This window comes from Monodon monoceros, unplaced genomic scaffold (genome assembly GCF_005190385.1).
Source record: "Monodon monoceros isolate NGI ecotype Baffin Bay Population unplaced genomic scaffold, NGI_Narwhal_1 Super_Scaffold_21, whole genome shotgun sequence".
Lineage (NCBI taxonomy): Eukaryota > Metazoa > Chordata > Mammalia > Artiodactyla > Monodontidae > Monodon > Monodon monoceros.
This window is the reverse complement of record NW_021703778.1, coordinates 55,752,088-55,771,847: the sequence shown is the minus strand read 5'-3', so window position 1 is coordinate 55,771,847 and position 19,760 is coordinate 55,752,088. Positions and strand designations below refer to the sequence as shown.

Genomic DNA, 19,760 nt, shown 5'->3' with positions numbered 1-19,760 from the left:
TTGTAATATTCAACTGTAGATGTAATGTTAAATGCAGATTCAATCTGAACACTTAAAGTTTTCTTTGGATACACCTCTGTGCTGTCTCAATATGCAAAACTGGTGATCAGCAAAGCTGGGCATATAGTGAAAGTAAATCTGATTCTCCCTCACACCTTCTCTTGCCACCTTCCATCATAAGAGTACAGCCCAGGTGGCACACTGAAAAAAACCCTTCACTGGCATGTCTCTTCTCTTCTCCACTCCCTTTTTACATCCATGGGTATGAAGAACCCTATCCTCTAGCAATGCTGTGTACCAATAATTGTGCCACAAAAAAAGGATTAAGAAGTACATCACTGTTCAACTGAAAATATGTTTATATAGAAAAATATACCTCCAAATGAGGAAACGATCCTGGGCAAAATCAACTATTCTCAACAAAACGTGACTTGATGAAGATGTACATAACTGTTGTTGGCAATACTTGCAGACCTGCTGGTTAACAGTTAATAAGGCATCAAAATATTTTGTGTGGGGCTTCCCTGGTGGCGCAGTGGTTGGGAGTCCGCCTGCCGATGCAGGGGACATGGGTTCATGCCCCGGTCTGGGAGGATCCCACGTGCCGCGGAGCGGCTGGGCCCGTGAGCCATGGCCGCTGAGCCTGCGCGTCCGGAGCCTGTGCTCTGCAACGGGAGAGGCCACAGCAGTGAGAGGCCTGCGTACCGCAAAAAAAAAAAAAAAAAATTTCGTATGAAAGCTGTCCCAGCATTCTAGAGTCTTAAAAAAAGTTAAGGTTTTGGTAATACATGGGACAAAGTGCTCTAAGAAATTACCAGAACTATTCTAAACCACCAAAATACACCCATAAGATGTAGAAGATGTCAGAGAATATATATTTTTAATATGAAGTTTTCCCAAATCAATGATCATAAAATAAATACTAACATACATACAGAATATAGCTACTATTGTTATTTGTCTTGTGTATTGTGTTACCTGTATTCGTAATTGCAAAATAATGCATGATCTTGGCCAAAATGTCAAATAGTACAGTTGATAAATGTTGAAAGTAAAACGTTATAAAAGGACCTCCCTACCCTATCTCTCTCACTCTGCTAGTGTTTTAATCCTTCTACACCAGATTTTGTTTTGAACCAACAATCTCACTCTAATAAAATTCACTCTTTCTCATAAAATTCTACTTTTCCTCCCTTTTTGGGAGGGTGGGTCTGGTTGGATAGTAATGAGGATAAGTTTTAAAAGTTTAATGGGAAAACTTTCAGTCTTAAAAATAAGTGAGGACTTCCCTGGTGGCACACTGGTTAAGAACCTGCCTGCTGGCACTTCTCTGAAGGCGCAGTGATTGGGAGTCTGCCTGCCAATGCAGGGGACACGGGTTCGAGCCCTGGTCTGGGAGGATCCCACATGCCGTGGAGCAACTGGGCCCGTGTGCCACAACCGCTAAGCCTGCGCTCTGGAACCCACGAGCCACAACTACTGAGCCCGTGTGCCACAACGACTGAAGCCTGTGTGCCTAGAGCCCGTGCTCTGCAACAAGGAAGGCCACCCACAATGAGAAGCCCACCCACCACAGCGAAGATTAGCCCCCGCTTGCCGCAACTGGAGAGGGCCCGTGCACAGCAATGAGGACCCAACGCAGCCAAAAACAAACAAATAAATAAGTAAATTTGTATTTAAAAAAAAATAAGTGAAAAGAAAGTTCTCAGTTTTAGCTAGACTATGTAACTCAAGGCTCCTTTCTTTCCTAGAATAAGGAAAAGTCTATTTTTAAACTGCCAGATGAATACTTCTGAGTCTTTCCTGAAGATACAACAAACTGTGACAAGTTGTTATACTTAATATAATTCAATTATGACTCACAGAGGAAAAACAAACCAAAAAATCCAGAAAGAAATCCAGAATTCTTAGGGAGAAAAAAGGCCTAGCACTTAGCTCCTAGCATTGGGGGTCAGTAGATCCATGGACTTAAGGGCTCTGTGACTTTGAGCAAGTTACTTCACTCCTCAGTTTTCTGGGCTAGATGAGGAATAACCAAGATATGTCCTAGTTCTGACAGTAGACTTCTCCAGGTCCAGACACGGGAAATAAAACAGCCTTTTCCCCAGTCAGGGTAAATTCTGCCTCAGTCTTTAGGCAGCCACTATCAACAGATGAGAAGTGGCAAAGAGATGAAGCCTATTCACTTCATTCCCAGGCTCAATGTCCTCAGGTCTCTTGTAGCTCTAATGTCTATGATCTTAAGAAAACACTAACTCAAACTTGCCAACATGAACAATGTATAAGTAGAAAGGAAAACTATGAGAGCTGAATCATGCTAGGTAAGCACAAAAATAATAAAGTGAAATACTTTAGGAAAGTGACTTGAAAAACCAGAACAGATTAAACAATGAAAAAAAGTAAATAATGAGCTTCCCTGGTGGCGAAGTGGTTGAGAGTCCGCCTGCCGATGCAGAGGACGCAGGTTCGTGCCCCGGTCCGGGAAGATCCCACATGCCGCGGAGCGGCTGGGCCCGTGAGCCATGGCCGCTGAGCCTGCGCGTCCAGAGCCTGTGCTCTGCAACGGGAGAGGCCACAACAGTGAGAGGCACGCGTAACGCAAAAAAAAAAAAAAAAAAAGTAAATAATGAAGTCAAACATGGGCCTATGTTGTTATGTACTAGAGAAAAAGAAGTTAAAGTGGAATGACCATATTAATAAATGCTTTCTTGAAAGTTGCCAAATAAAGCAAATTTCTACAGATCATTTCCTATTTTCCCATAATAAAATTAGAACTGTTTCTATGAAAACATGAATTCCCAATACATCATAAATCATAAGAACGAATGCAAAATAATTTTAATCACAAAATTAAATATAAATTTTAGTAATACAGTAAAACTACTGAAGTATAAAGCAGCACATGCACTTCTGTCTTGTTCTTTATTTCATTTTCTTTTTTTAAAATAAATTTAAAAGTATCTAATTACTGTCTCTATTTTAATTAAATATTAAATCCAAGACAAGAGTAGGACAGTACTGGAAGATATTAGGAAAAAGACTTTAGAACAAGGAAAATAGATTGGAAAAATAGATTTGGAATTTAGGAAAGAGACCTTTGGGAAACAGGCTTCATAAAGGCTTTAGTTTCAGATGGTGATATTCTAAGAAATTTTAGAGGAGTCACTCAACCCCATTAATTCACCCATGTCCATTCCTCAAATCTGGCCCACTTTTCTCTATACCACAAGAAACACTAACGGTTGACAAATGACCCCTATGGTCCTTCCAAATCTAAAAGTCTAAGATCACTCAACTTTTAAAAATAAGTGCCTTGGGAATAACTCTGGAAAGATCCACAAGAACCAGAGACAAACTAGAGAGCTAAAGATACAGGGAGAGTGTTCACCAGATATCCAGTGGTCACTTTTGAGCTTTGTATCATGTGCATTTATTTTATTTTTAATAGTAACTCAATCATTTGTTGCATTTTGTTGCTGTGTATGAAAAAACAGTAACAAGTATTGCCTCTGACTTTATGCATGCCACCCCCAGGTAATAGCAAAAAGTGCTTTGGTGGAAAAGCAAAACAACGAAAAGCATCAGCCATTAGAGAGTCCTATTAAAAGATTCAGAACATTAATTAAGGGGAAAAAAAGACTAACAATCTATGAGAGCAATAGTAAGAATCATTTAAAGAGATATATAATTATATATTCTCCAAAGCTCCACAGCTTGGGCCCAAAGGCCCTATATAACTGAGACTCTGAAACTGGGATGGGGCCAGTTTTGGGGTGTTTTATTCCTTTTCCCTAAGGAAACATCAAGAGAAATAACTTTTCTTAAGTTCTGTGCAGGCCTTCAAAGCCTTGAGTTTTTGGACCCTGCCCCTTCCCAGGAACAGTTCCAGTACCTAGGGAAATTTCTGGAGTCTCATAAAGAAAGGAAGTAAAAAACAATGCTTTACCAAGCCCTTCCTCCTCGGGGCAAGCAAACTCCTTGCCTGACTGAGCTCTTGCCTTCCTGCCCTAACGATCCTGATCACAGTCACCTGACTATGCTTCCTGAAACACTGCTTTTACACTTCATTCCTTTGCTAAGAATTTTTTTCTTATTTGTTAGGTGCTTGTATTTTGACAGTTTCTCCTGTGATTTTGATAAAACTCCACTTTCCTACTTTCACTACGAATTACTAGGAATCCTCAGCTCTAATCAGGCTGGTTTCCTCAGGGTGTCACAAATATCCTAAGTTCACTTTTACATTTTTGCCTCATTTGTTTCCCAATATGGTCTGCACTTCTCTTCAACAATCCTCCCTACCCCAACCCCAAATTTCACTTCTCCATCCTATCCAAACTTGCATACCCTTCAAAGACTAGCTCAAGTCCATCTTCTCCAAAGCCTTTCTTAGCTCCTCCAACCCTACTTGGCCTCTTTTCCACTCTGCAGGTCAACACCACTCAGGATGCACCACACCATTTAGCCCCAATACTTGCCATTGATTCAGGTGTCTGATGCCCCGCCTGCTATGAATGCATGCCCCCCAGTGGACCATGCCCCACTCCTACACAGTGAAGTACTTCATATACACCTTTGGAGAAAAAGCACACTTGTGACTCTTAGGGATACCACTCGTTCTACCCTAATCAATTTCAAGGGACTAGGGGCATACCAAGTTTGCTATAGCAATTATTGAATTAATTTTCAGAGTAACATGGAGAAGCAGTTATGTTTGGAGAGGCACATGCCTAAATTTACATAATGTCTTGATGTCTCAAGGGGGAAGTGGGGAATACAGAACCAATCAGAGAGATCTGGAAGGCCCTGGAGTATAATTCTCATCAGGTGGAGAATACCTAAGATGAGAGAATGAGTTCCCTCAGTTAATGCCAAAAAGGAGCCATTCTTCAACAAAATGGTAGTGTCCCACCACTTTGACTCAGTGTCCCAACTATAGAGAACCTCACTGTTAATGAAGTACTGTGATATCCAGAGTGAATAACAGAAGCAATAACCAACAGATGGGGTACGTGTATGTAACCACATGGCAGCCAGGAGCAAGACCACACAACCCACCATAAATGACCTTGGGAACAAAAAGATGACTATCCTCTTATAGACTAAAGACAGCACTGAAGACTTTTTTTTTTTTTTTTTTTGCGATACGCGGGCCTCTCACCGTCGCGGCCTCTCCCGTTGTGGAGCACAGGCTCCGGACGCGCAGGCTCAGCGGCCATGGCTCATGGGCCCAGCCACTCCGCAGCATGTGGGATCTTCCCGGACCGGGGCACGAACCCGTGTCCCCTATATCGGCAGGCGGACTCTCAACCACTGCACCACCAGGGAAGCCCGCTGAAGAGTTTTTGATAGGAAAATGTTATTTGCTATTACTGAGTTGTACACTTAAAAAGGATGACTTTTATGATATGTAAATTATGCCTCATTAAAATTGTTCAAAAACTTTTTTTGGTGACTTGAGCTGGAGTACTTGCATGTGGTGAAGCATCTGACAGTCCAGTAAGGAGAGGGTATCACAGGTTTTTACTGGAATTTCAAGACAGAAGGCAAAACCTCTGGTGCCAAATTTTTTATCATATTAAGATAGGAGAGTTCCCTATAAATAATAAAAATTACCAAAATATAGCCTTTGAGAAATACATATACACACACAATAAAAACCAAACCGTATAAAACTAGTGAAATAATAACCATAGAGCTAATGCGGATAGTTTCTGAGAAGGGAGAAATGGAAGGGGGTGGGGCTAGAAAGAAAAACAAATTCATATTTAAGATGGAGATAGCTGAAAAAAGCAGAACTGATGAAAGAAAGGAAGTCTCATAAGTCACTGTTATTGGCCAAGAAGCTTGGTTTATTGGCCCCAGTGTCATAAGGTCTGCCTTGGCATAGGTTCTTTTGAAAAGGGCTAAGGGACATTTTTCCTTTAATAGCAAACAAGGAAAATCAAGAAAGCCACCCAGAAAGAAGTGAAGGCAACTTAATTTAATGCAGAGAAGGAGAGGAGGTTACTGAGAGCTTAGTACAAGGACCCAAAACAGAAGTTTAGGGTAATACTCAAATTAACTTATGACACCAACTGTAAACTAATATTTTTAAGTGATAGAATAAAAGTGTCTACATCTTTCTTACATCTTAGAAACAATTTCTTTCATTTACCTGAGTTTCTCGGATTAACAAAGAGGCCATATGCCATATTCCAACATAATGAAGAGAAAAATAAAGGGATCAATTTTTATTTGCATACCTATTATTTGCCAGGTATTTACTTTACCAAATACATCTCCTCATAATAAGTCTGCAAAATATTGCTATCCCCATTTCATAAATGATGAAACTAAGGCTCAGAATAAAGAGACTGCTCAAGGATATATAACTTCTTTGTCAACAGTAGATGTGAGATTTGAACCTGACCCTAAAATCCATTCTTTTTATACTGTATCATACTGCCTCTATAAAAGACTTAGTTTCTACCATGCTTTTACTTTTGTTACTACACACCACACATTAACAGAAGCAAGTTACTAATATGACAGTAATTGGTAATTAAGAAGCCGCAGCTGGAGGCAAAAGCAAACGAAAAACTATAAAGTAACTAAAGCACTAAAGTGTGGGACAATTTAATGTAATTACCAATAGCCCATGAACGGCAACAACCTCCGAAGGCAATTCAGTAGCACAGAATAATACACCTGATGCATGCAATGAATTCAAAATTCTATATCCTCCAAATCATCTTGGTTAAATTAAGTTTGAAGAACTTCATTTAAGAAGACCAGGAAAAGCTTTATAATGCATTTTACCAAAAATGACATTTAAAATAGATTTTTAAAAAAGATCTCAATCTTCTTACAGATATTTCACTTCTTAATCTTAGGCAAGACAGTAAACTACATTTTGTCTCTCTGTTTTTAAAATGAGAATAATAATAGTACCTATCTCATGGGGCTGATACATTAATTCATTAAATGAATACATATAAATCAATTAGAACAGTTTTGACACAGAGCAAGGGTTCAATAAATTTTAGCCAATAAAGTCATTATCTTCAAAATTCATTTTTAAGGAATACTTCATTATTTCATACTAGGTAAATGAGATGTTACCATACTGAGATCCATATAATCCAGACAATTAATTGCAAAGACTGGGTGAGAGCAATGAAGACTAAAAAAGGGAATATAAAAAAATGAGAGACAATGAATGTACAAAGAAAGCAAGAGAAGAAGAGAGGTGTTAAGTCACCACTTTGCCTACACTTCTATCCACATTTATCTCATCATAATCAGTTGCTTAATACGTATCTTCTTCACAGACTGTGAGCCCTTTAAGGACAGGAACTTATTATTTCTTATTTTTATTTTTTTAGTATTTATTTATTTGGTTGCACCAGGTCTTAGTTGAGGCAGGCGGGCTCCTTAGTTGCAGCTCATGGGCTCCTTAGTTGTGGCATGCGAACTCTTCGTTGTGGCATGCATGTGGGATCCAGCTCCCTGACCAGGGATCAAACCCAGGGACCCTGCATTGGGAGCAGGGAAGCCCTGATTATCAATATTCTACTCCTCTATTCTTTCTGAACTAGAGAATAAATTTCAAAAATGTTTAAAAACATAGTTAATTTGCTCTAAAATTAGAAATCTTTCAAATGATGATAAAACAAATTTTGGTAATATTTTTAATATTAAAAATATCTCTGGGGGCTTCCCTGGTGGTGCAGTGGTTGAGAGTCTGCCTGCCGATGCAGGGGACACGGGTTCGTGCCCCTGTCCGGGAAGATCCCACATGCCGCAGAGTGGCTGGGCCCGTGAGCCACGGCCGCTGAGCGTGCGCATCTGGGGCCTGTGCTCCGCGGCGGGAGAGGCCACAACAGTGAGAGGCCCGCGTACCGAAAAGAAAAAAAATCTCTGGGACTTCCCTGGTGGCCCAGTGGTTAAGAATCTGCCTGCCAATGCAGGGGACAAGGGTTCAATCCCTGGTCCGGGAAGATCCCACTTGCCGCAGAACAACTAAGCCCGTGGGCCACAACTACTGAGCCCGCGCACCACAGGTACTGAAGCCTGCATGCCTAAAGCCCAGGTTCTGCAACAAGAGAATCCACCGCAATGAGAAGCCCATGCACCACAACGAAGAGAAGCCCCCGCTCGCCGCAACTAGAGAAAGCCCACCTGCAGCAACAAAGACCCAATGCAGCCTAAATAAATAAATTTATTTAAAAAATATTTCTCTGATTAGCCTGTTATGCCCAAAGGTAATCCAAATGGTCAGGGAGTCGTAGCAATAAACAAGTACTAAAGAGGCACACCCACGCTGTTAATCTGCCAGATGCAGTGCAGATACAAAAACAATGACATGGTCACTTCCCTCTGACCTCTGGTACTAAAGTAAGCATGTTTGGGGATGACCAACCCTAAACCGCCTTCTCTGGGACCCTTACCCCAGGCCCTGTGAAGTACACAACCATAACAATGCCCCTCCCTCACAGATATTCGGTACAGGCAGTACCCCTAGCCCAAGCAAGATACATCAAATCCAGTTCTTCCCCAGGAATTTGGAAAGCTGAGAAACAAAACCTAAGCCGAGAGATCATATATCATCCAGCCTGGAGGCAGCATCACAGCAAGATAAAGTCACATTTAAGCTGAAGCTAAGGTGAAAGCAGAAGAGAGAAAGAAAGCAAGAGAGAGTAGAGAAAGCCAGTCTATAAAGGAGGGAATGGAGCAGCGCTGGGGCATTTGCCTCAGGTGCAAGATTTAAGAGGGTGCCAAGAAACTCAGTAATCAAGATAGATAATAGTGTTATGCACAGTATTTTAAAAAATCCAAACTACTGTTCTGGAATGAAGCAGAGGCACAGAAAGAAGCCGAAGACAGTCCATGCAAAACTGCAGGCAGAGGGAGAAAGGACAGGGACTTTCCAAGTGCCTGCTCTGGGTTCCAGCTGTAGTTCATTTTAAGGAGCACAGCTGCCTTAACAGGGTAAAAACCCACTACAACTCCCAGCCCTGCTGCCATATCTTCTAGTAGCCTAGCTTAAATGGGTGGTGTTCCCTGAGACCTAAGAACCTTGATTAATAAACTCTATTTGGGAAAATGAGACATGCACATAAAGCTTTTTTTTTCCCTTTTAAATCAAGGCAATACATATTTAACTGACAAAAGAATGGGACCGGCAATTAGTGATACAGAAGTTCAGAGATCGCTATGGGTGCTCAGGGAAGGATAGATTTAGCCAGAGAGAAGTGGGGAGGAGCAATATCTAAGCAAAGACATCAAAGGACATGCTAAAAAGGGGTGGAAGGAGGATGGGAAGGGAGCCAGGGAAAAGAGGAAGAAAAGTCAAGTAAAGGGGAAGGCATGACCTTCACACACCCTGGATCATAGCCAAAGAAGTAAATACAGTTCCCGGCTCTTCTGCCTCCAGCGCTCAGACTACACTGTTCGTTACATGTGAAATATCCTTTTCTACCTTTTTCCATGTTCAAATTCTTTCACATCTTTCAGGGACCAGTTAGAACATTTCTTTGAAGAGGCTCCCCTGGTATCCCATTCAAAAGGAGTTATAAGCCAGAATTCCTATCTGGCAGTGGGAAAAGATAGAAAAGAGGATATGGCAGATGGGACGGCTAACTAAGAAGCTGAATGCAGTGACAAGGGCTGTCCTGTGGTGGGGAGCAAACTATATCCAGCAGTTCACTTGCGATGTCGTCTGATATCTTAGGAGAGTACGAAGTGAGATCATTTGACGAGGAGTAAGGGGGGCTCCAGAAAAGTGGCAAAGAAAAAGCAGGTGTAGAGGGTGTGCTGATAGCTGACAGAAGGGCCGAGCTGCACAGAAGGCTTTGCAGAGATAAAAATGTGCAAATCTGTCGAGGTCCATTTCTGTGTATGGTTCTGTGATTTTCTCTAAGAAACTGTAGATCTTTGGGACAAAGGAGTGGAAAAAAAGTGGGGGGCTGACTTTTAAATAATCATTTATTGATATTTCCCAATCAAATTAAACTTTCTTCCCCATCTCCCCACCCCTCTAAACCCACCCCACCCCCTAATCCCACCCTCAAGCCAAGCAAGCATGCCAGTGGCCATTAAAGACAAAAGAAAGAAAAAAAAGGAACAATTCTTTAAGAATACTAACTTGGGTTAATAATCGCCCACCATAAACAGAAATAAATCCTGGGGTTATATCAAATCTTGCCACACTTGCTCCAGGGTAAGGGTTGCCTGAAGATGTCAGACTTATAACGTATACGTTTGTATACATTACAGTGTATCCTCTTTTCACTGGTATGCATATCAAGGAAATATTCCTTAACAACTCCTCATTAAAATGATAACACCACACCCAGGGAACTAAAATATTTTGTTGGTTATACTTTTCCATGTGCAAATCCCCTACTTTACAGTTAATAACATCCTGCTCAAAAGGACTGCTATATAATAAGCTAATTCAACAATCTTTCCTACAAGTCTATACACATATTAAATAATACAAACATATCAGACAATTGCTACTGGTTTAAAAGATGAAGAGCTCTAGAAAGTGTTTTAAACACCAGGAGAATACACTTTGAAATAAACACAACTTGCCATCACACTCTCATTCACTCTTGTCCACTCAGGCCTCTTTTCCTCCCAGTTTATCATATTCTCACCCATTTTCTCACATATGCTTCAGGAGTTGTGTTCACATGTGCGTACGTGTAGTGATATTAGTGCTTAGATATGCCCAGATATGAAACTATTTATTTGTAAAGGGTTATCTCCATGTATGAATTACCTTAGTTTGTAAGTTCATCTTGGTGTGTTTGTGTTCCTCCCTTAGTGAGTAGGTGTAAGTGTTTGAGCATATGTACCAAAGGGAGTGTATCTCTCTACAGGTCAAAAAGTGTGCACATCTGTGGAGGAACCTACCTCGTAATATGATTCTCAGAGCAAACTATAAGAGTATAATGGTGAAAGAGGCCCGTCACAAAAGACTATATATTGTATGATTCCATTTATATGAAATGTCCAGAGTAGGCAAATTCATAGAGACAAAAAGCAGAATGGTTGCCTATGGCTAGGGGTGTTGGCAGGAAGTAGGTAGTGACTGTTAATGGTCAAGGGGGTTCTTTTCTTTTAATTTATTGATATTTATTTATTTGGCCACGGCACGTGGCATGTAGGATCTTAGTTCCCCGACCAGGGATCAAACCCACTCCCCCTACATTGGGAGCTTGGAGTCTTAACCACTGGACTGTCAGGGAAGTCCCAGGGGTTTCTTTTGGGTGTGATGAAAATGTTCCAAAATGAACTGTGGTGATGGTTGCACAACTCTGTGAATATACTGAAATCCATTTTCTTGTACGCTGTAAATGGGTGAATTGTATATGTGAATTACATTTCAATAAAGCTGTTATACATTAAAAAAAGAGAGAGAGAGAGAATAAGGAAACCAAAGTTGTCCTGCATTTCCATGGAACGGTAACCCTGTCTTTGAAAATCTTAACTTTGTTCGACTTCAATTTTAATTAAGCTTTGGATTCAAGATTTCCCACTGCTAAGTCCCCTAGGGGTCTCATCTCCATCTCCAGCTTTATTTATCTTTACTAACAAGGGTGACCCACATACAGAACACGATGTCCACTGGTTATCACAGAAAAGCACATGTACACTATGGTTTCAACCATACAAAAATAGGTATGTGGATGAACAAAGCCTGGAAGGAAATGAGGAAAAATGAAACAGTTACATTAGAGTAACATGGTTAAGCTGACGTTCTTTTAAAAATGTTATCATTGTATTGTGTTATCAGTCAATAAAGTCTGGGAGAAAAAAGAACCAACCTGTCTCCTTAGAAACTGTTCCAAGACAAATTCAGGAACTGTGTCAAAAAGGATTGGACTGGGGCGTCCCTGGTGGCGCAGTGGTTGAGAGTCCGCCTGCCAATGCAGGGGACACGGGTTCGTGCCCCGGTCCGGGAAGATCCCACATGCCGTGGAGCGGCTGGGCCCGTGAGCCATGGCCACTGAGCCTGCACGTCCAGAGCCTGTGCCCCGAAACGGGAAAAAAAAAAAAAGGGGGCGGCCCCCGCACACAAAAAAAAAAAAAAAAAAAAAAAAGGATTGGACTGGAGTAGTGCAGTAGAAAGATGAAAACTAAAATGCATGGGTTTTATATGTATATATATATTTACATCTATTTTGACCAAGTCAATAAACAGGAAAATATTAAGCTCTCTATAGCTTGCTCAGGGTGCAACTTCTACTGAAATGAGATCGGCTCCATTAACTCAACCAACAGAAAAGCCATTTAAAATTAAAACTTAGGGACTTCCCTGGAGGTCCAGTGGTTAAGAGTCTGTGCTTCCACTACAGGGGGCACAGGGATCGGGAACTAACATCCCACATGCCCCGTGGTGTGGCCAAAAAATAAATAAAATAAAATTCAAATTCATTATTAGCACCTCCATCAGGAAATACATGGTAACTAGCCCTAGATCAATCTCAGTCTAGCTGCAGTATGGAAGAGGTGCATAAAAGTTATTGCTTTGTTTGTTTTAAAGATACAGGACCCTTCTTAAGAAACTGACAATATAAGCAAAACTAAATTACAAAGTAGCTCATCTTATTTTCAATTAAGTTGCCAAGTCAATCTAATGGCAAGGATTTTTTAACCTATGTTGCTGCAACGAATGGATATCTGTATGAAAGGAAAATAAACCTAAACCCCTACCTCCCATCATAACACAAAAATTAATCTGAGATGGAACAAAGATCTAAAACCTAGAAAAAGAAAGCTTTAAAGAAGAAAAGCTTTTTTTTTTTTTTTTTTTTTTTGCGGTACGCGGGCCTCTCATCATTCTGGCCTCTCCCGTTGAGGAGCACAGGCTCCGGACGCACAGGCTCAGCGGCCATGGCTCACGGGCCCAGCCGCTCCGCGGCATGTGGGATCTTCCCAGACCAGGGCACGAACCCGTGTCCACTGCATCGGCAGGTGGACTCTCAACCACTGTGCCACCAGGGAAGCCCAAGAAAAGCTTTTTTTAAAGAAAGCTTTGCAACCCTGGGGATTGGCATAAAAAAACGCTAACCATAAAATTAAAAGTTAATAAAATGACTCCATAAAAAATTTCTGCTCATCACATCATTAAGAAAATAAATAGAAAAGCCAAAGCCTAGGTTAAAAAAAATCTCCAACACACGTACCAGACAAAAGACCTGTACTCAGAATATATAAAGAACTCCTGCAAACAACAATAAAAAGATGAACCACCCAATGAAAAAAACAGGCAAGACTTGAACAGATGCTTCACAAAAGAAAATAAAGGATAGCTAATTAGCACATGATAAAGCATTCAACGTCCTTAATCGACAGGAAAATGCAACTTAAAACCATAATGAGGTACCATTTTACATCCTCTAGTATGGCTAAAATAAAAAAGGCTGACAGCACTAAAATTTGGCAACATTAAAAATTAAAATTTGGGGACTTCCCTAGTGGCCCAGGGGCTAAGACTCTGTGCTCCCAATGCAGGGGGCCTGGTACGATCCCTGGTCAGGGAACTAGATTCCACTTGCAGCAACTAACAGTTCACATGCAGCAACTAAAGATCCTGCATGCCGCAACCAAAAGATCCTGCACATGGCAAGGAAGATCCCGCGTGCCGCAACTAACACCTGGTGCGGCCAAATAAACAAAATTTTTTAAAAATTGTGTAGGGTTTCCCTGAGAGCGGAGTGGTTAAGAATCCGCCTGCCAATGTGGGGGACACGGGTTTGAGCCCTGGTCTGGGAAGATCCCACATGCCGTGGAGCAACTAAACCCATGCGCCACAGCTGCTGAGCCTGCACTATAGAGCCAGGAGGCACAACTACTGAAGCCCACGTGCCTAAAGCCCATGCTCTGCAATAAGAGAAGCCACCGCAACGAGAAGGCTGTGCACCACAACGAAGAGAATCCCCCGCTCACCACAACTAGAGAAAGCCTGCACACAGCAACAAACACCTAACGCAGCCAAAAATAAATAATAAATAAATAAATAATTTTTTTAAAAAAATAAGAAATGAGATAAACAAATTGTGGTATATTCATACAATGGAATGCTATTCATCAATAAAAGAGAACAAACGACTGATACACACAACACAGATAAATCTCAGAAACATCATGTTACAGGAAAGAGGCAGACACAAAAAAGCACATACTACTGTATGACTCTATTTATGTCAAGTCCAAGACTAAGCAAAACAAACCTATGGTGTCAGAAATACAGAGTAAGAAAGTGGTAACCTTTCGGAGGGTGGGTGAGGAAAATGGCTGGAAAGAGGCATGAGGGTAGTTTCTATGGTGATAAAAATATTTTCTATCTCTTTTGGTAGACGTTACAGTGTATAAAATTGGCAGAACTCCTTGAACTGGACACTTACGATATGTGCATTTTACTGAATGTTAATTACACCTCAGTAAAACAATACAAAGTAGCACTCTGCTTCAAGATATAATGATTTTAGGGCTTCCCTGGTGGCGCAGTGGTTGGGAGTCCGCCTGCTGATGCAGAGGACACGGGTTCGTGCCCCAGTCCGGGAGGATCCCACATGCCGTGGAGCGGGCTCACTGAGCCTGTGCGTCCGGAGCCTGTGCTCTGCAATGGGAGAGGCCATAACAGTGAGAGACCCACGTATCGCAAAAAAAAAAAAAAAAAGATATAATGATTTTGTTTCAAATGAAATTCTAGAATACCACCCTCCACATGTTCAATTACTTTCCACTTTGGATTACTGACATCTCTATTCCTTCATTATTGCAAATCACCTAATGGATTACAGATGTAAATAGGTAGAAAGATATAATTGTATCTGTTCATGTTTAATTTTTCATAAATGGCAAATCAAGTTTGATTCTTCACAATTTCAATACATACCTAATGGACTATGAGAAGTTCAGTAGAATTTTCTGTTTTCTTTACCATTTTCCTCCTAATGATTTTATAGTTGTCATTTTAGAGGGTCAGATATAAAAATGACTGAGAAAGAGTAAGGCATGTAAATCGAATGTCAGCAAGGAAGGACAATAGTGCTTTGACCACTATCACAGCCTAAGGAAAAAGGCTCTCAACTATTTTTATCAAGACAGAGTCATATATATTTAAATTTAAGAACAACTGAAGGGGAGACCTTCAAGATGGCGGAGGAGTAAGACATGGAGATCATCTTCCTCCCCACAAATACATCAGAAATACATCTACATGTGGAACAACTCCTACAGAAAACCTACTGAATGCTGGCAGAAGACCTCAGACTTCCCAAAAGGCAAGAAACTCCCCACATATCTGGCCATGTGGCTGATAGGGTCTTGGTGCTCCAGCTGGCTGTCAGGCCTGTGCCTCTGAGGTGGGAGAGGCGAGTTCAGCAGAAACTCTGCAAGCCAGAAGGGACTGGCAGGACATATTTAAAGTGATGAAAGGGAAAAAGCTACAACCAAGATTACTCTACCCAGCAAGGATCTCATTCAGATTCAACAGAGAAATTTAAACCTTTACAGACAAGCAAAAGCTAAGAGAATTCAGCACCACCAAACCAGCTTTAAAACAGATGCTAAAGAAACTTCTCTAGGAAAGAAACACAAGGGAAGGAAAAGACCTACAATAACAAAACCAAAACAATTAAGAAAATGGGAATAGAAACATACATATCAATAATTACCTTAAATGTGAATGGATTAAATGCTCCAACCAAAAGACACAGGCTCACGGAATGGATAAAAAAACAAGACCCATATATATGCTGTCTACCAGAGACCCACTTCAGACCTAGGGACACATACAGACTGAAAGTGAGGGGATGGAAAAAGATATTCCATGCAAATGGAAATCAAAAGAAAGCTGGAGTAGCAATACTCATATTAGATAAAGTAGACTTTAAAATAAAGACTGTTACGAGAAACAAGGAAGGACACTACATAATGATCAAGGGATCAATCCAAGAAGAAGATATAACAATTATAAATATATATGCACCCAACATAGGAGCACCCCAATACATAAGGCAACTGCTAACAGATACAGGAGAGGAAATCAACAGTAATGCAATAATAGTGGGGGACTTTTAACAACTCACTTACACCAACAGACAGATCATCCAAACAGAAAATTAATAAGGAAACACAAGCTTTAAATGACACAACAGACCAGATAGATTTAATTGATATTTATAGGACATTCCATCCAAAAAGAGTAGATTACACTTTCTTCTCAAGTGCACACAGAACATTCTCCAGGATAGATCACATCTTGGGTCACAAATCAAGCCTCAGTAAATTTAAGAAAATTGAAATCATATCAAGCATCTTTTCTGACCACAACACTATGTGATTAGAAATCAGTTACAGGGAGAAAAACGTAAAAAACACAAACACATGAAGCTAAACAATATGTTACTTAATAACCAAGAGATCGCTGAAGAAATCAAAGAGGAAATCATAAAATACCTAGAGTCAAATTACAACAAAAACACAATGATCCAAAACCTATGGGATGCAGCAAAAGCAGTTCTAACAGGGAAATTCAGAGCAATAAAATCCTACCTCAAGAAACAAGAAAAATCTCAAATAAACAATCTAACCTTACAACTAAATGAACTAGAGAAAGAAGAACAAACAAAATCCAAACTTAGTAGAAAGAAAGAAATCATAAAAATCAAAGCAGAAATAAATGAAATAGAAACAAAGAAAACAATAGCACAGATCAATAAAACTAAAAGCTGGTTCTTTGAGAAGATAAAATTAATAAACCATTAGCCAGACTCAGCAACAAAAAGAGGGAGAGGACTGAAATCAATAAAATTTGAAATGAAAAAGGAGAAGTTACAACGGACACTACAGAAATACAAAGCATCATAAGAGACTACTACAAGCAACTCTATGCCAATAAAATGGACAACCTGGAAGAAACGTACAAATTCTTAGAAAGGTATAACCTTCCAAGACTGAACCAGGAAGAAATAGAAAATATGAACAGACCAATCACAAGTAATGAAATTGAAACTGTGATTAAAAATCTTCCAACAAACAAAAGTCCAGGACCAGATGGCTTCACAGGTGAATTCCATCAAACATTTAGAGACGAGCCAACACCCATCCTTCTCAAACTCTTCCAAAAAACTGCAGAGGAAGGAACACTCCCAAACTCATTCTATGAGACCACCATCACCCTGATACCAAAAGCAGACAAAGATATTACAAAAAAAGAAAATTACAGACCAATATCACTGATGAATATAGATACAAAAATCCTCAACAAAATACTAGCAAACAGAATCCAACAGCACATTAAAAGGATCATACACCATGATCAGGTGGGATTTATCCCAGGGATGCAAGTACTCTTCAATATACGCAAATCAACCAATGTGATACACCATATTAACAAACTGAAGAATAAAAACCATATGATCATCTCAATAGATGCAGAAAAAGCTTTTGACAAAATTCAACACCCATTTATGATAAAAACTCTCTACAAAGTGGGCATAGAGGGAACCTACCTCAACATAATAAAGGCCATATACGACAAACCCACAGCAAACATCAATTCTCAATGGTGAAAAACTGAAAGCATTTCCTCTAAGATCAGGAACGAGACAAGGATGTCCACTCTCACCACTATTATTCAACATAGTTTTGGAAGTCCTAGACACGGCAATCAGAGAAAAAAAGAAATTAAAGGAATAGAAATTGGAAAAGAAGAAGTAAAACTGTCACTGTTTGCAGATGACATGATACTATACACAGAGAATCCTAAAGATGCCACCAGAAAACTACTAGAGCTAATCAATGAATTTGGTAAAGTTGCAGGATACAAAATTAATGCACAGAAATCTCTTGCATTCCTATACACTAACAATGAAAGATCTGAAAGAGAAATTAAGGAAACAATTCCATTCACCACTGCAACAAAAAGAATAAAATACCTAGGAATGAACCTATCTAAGGAGGTAAAAGACCTGTACTCAGAAAACTATAAGACACTGATGAAAGAAATCAAAGATGACACAAACAGATGAAGAAGATATACCATGTTCTTGGATTGGAAGAATCAATACTGTGAAGATGACTGTACCACCCAAAGCTATCTACAGATTCAATGCAATCCCTATCAAATTACCAATGGCATTTTTTACAGAACTAGAACAAAAAATCTTAAAATTTGTATGGAGACACAAAAGACCCCAAATAGCCAAAGCAGTCTTGAGGGAAAAAAACGGAGCTGGAGGAATCAGACTCCCTGGCTTCAGACTATACTACAAAGCTACAGTAATCAAGACAGTAGGGTACTGCACAAAAACAGAAATATAGATCAATGGAACAGGATAGAAAGCCCAGAGATAAACCCATGAACCTATGGTCAACTAATCTATGACAAAGGAGGCAAGGATATACAATGGAGAAAAGACAGCCTCTTTAATAAGCGGTGCTGTGAAAACTGGACAGCTACATGTAAAAGAATGAAATTAGAACACTCCCTAACACCATAAACAAAAATAAACTCCAAATGGATTAAAGACCTAAATGTAAGGCCAGACACTATCAAACTCTTAGAGGAAAACACAGGCAGAACACTCTATGACATAAATCACAGCAAGATCCTTTTTGACCCACCTCCTAGAGAAATGGAAATAAATACAAAAATAAACAAATGGGACCTAATGAAACTTAAAAGCTTTCGTCAGCAAAGGAAACTATAAACAAGACCAAAAGACAACACTCTGAGTGGGAGAAAATATTTGCAAATGAAGCAACTGACAAAGGATTAATCTCCAAAATTTACAAGCAGCTCATGCAGCTCAATATCAAAAAAACTAATAACCCAATCCAAAAATAGGCAGAAGACCTAAACAGACATTTCTCCAAAGAAGATATACAGATTGCCAACAAACACGTGAAAGGATGCTCAACATCACTAATCATTAGAGAAATGCAAATCAAAACCACAATGAGGTATCACCTCACACCAGTCAGAATGGCCATCATCAAAAAATCTACAAACTATAAATGCTGGAGGGGGTGTAGAGAAAAGGGAACCCTCTTGCACTGGCGGTGGGAATGTAAATTGATACTGCCACTATGGAGAACAGTATGGAGGATCCTTAAAAAACTAAAAATATAACTATCATATGACCCAGCAATCCCACTACTGGGCATATACCCTGAGAAAACCATAATTCAAAAAGAGTCATGTACCCAAATGTTCACTGCAGCTCTACTTACAATATACAGGACATGGAAGCAACCCAGGTGTCCATCAACAGATGAATGGATAAAGAAGATGTGGCACATATATACAATGGAATATTACTCAGGAATATAAAAAGAAACGAAATTGAGTTATTTGTACTGAGGTGGATGGACCTAGAGACTGTCATACAGAGTGAAGTAAGTCAGGAAGAGAAAAACAAATACCATATGCTAACACACATATATGGAATCTAAAAAAAAAAATGGTTCTGAAAAACCTACAGGCAGGACAGGAATAAAGATGCAGACATAGAGAATGGACTTGAGGACATGGAGAGGGGGAAGGGTAAGGTGGGACGAAGTGAGAGAGTGGCATGGACATATATACACTACCAAACGTAAAATAGATAGCTAGTGGGAAGCAGCCGCATAGCACAGGGAGATCAGCTAGGTGCTTTGTGACCACCTAGAGGGGTGGGATAGGGAGGGTGGGAGGGAGACGCAAGAGGGAGGAGCTATATGTATAGCTGATTCACTGTTATACAGCAGAAACTAAC

The 19,760-nt window shown here is 40.1% G+C and overlaps 1 protein-coding gene across 3 annotated transcripts in view; it reads right to left on the bottom strand.

Moving 5' to 3' along the window:
* The window catches only part of TMOD3 (tropomodulin 3), an 88,608-nt gene that overhangs the window by 65,146 nt on the left and 3,702 nt on the right, over positions 1-19,760 (bottom strand). The window contains exon 1 of one of the 3 annotated variants that reach the window (XM_029236955.1): positions 377-573. The exons of the other annotated variants lie outside the window; for them this stretch is intronic. The gene's annotated coding sequence lies outside the window, so the exon portion shown is untranslated. Of the gene's footprint in view, positions 1-376; positions 574-19,760 lie in introns of those variants that run through there. 3 annotated transcript variants of the gene reach the window in all.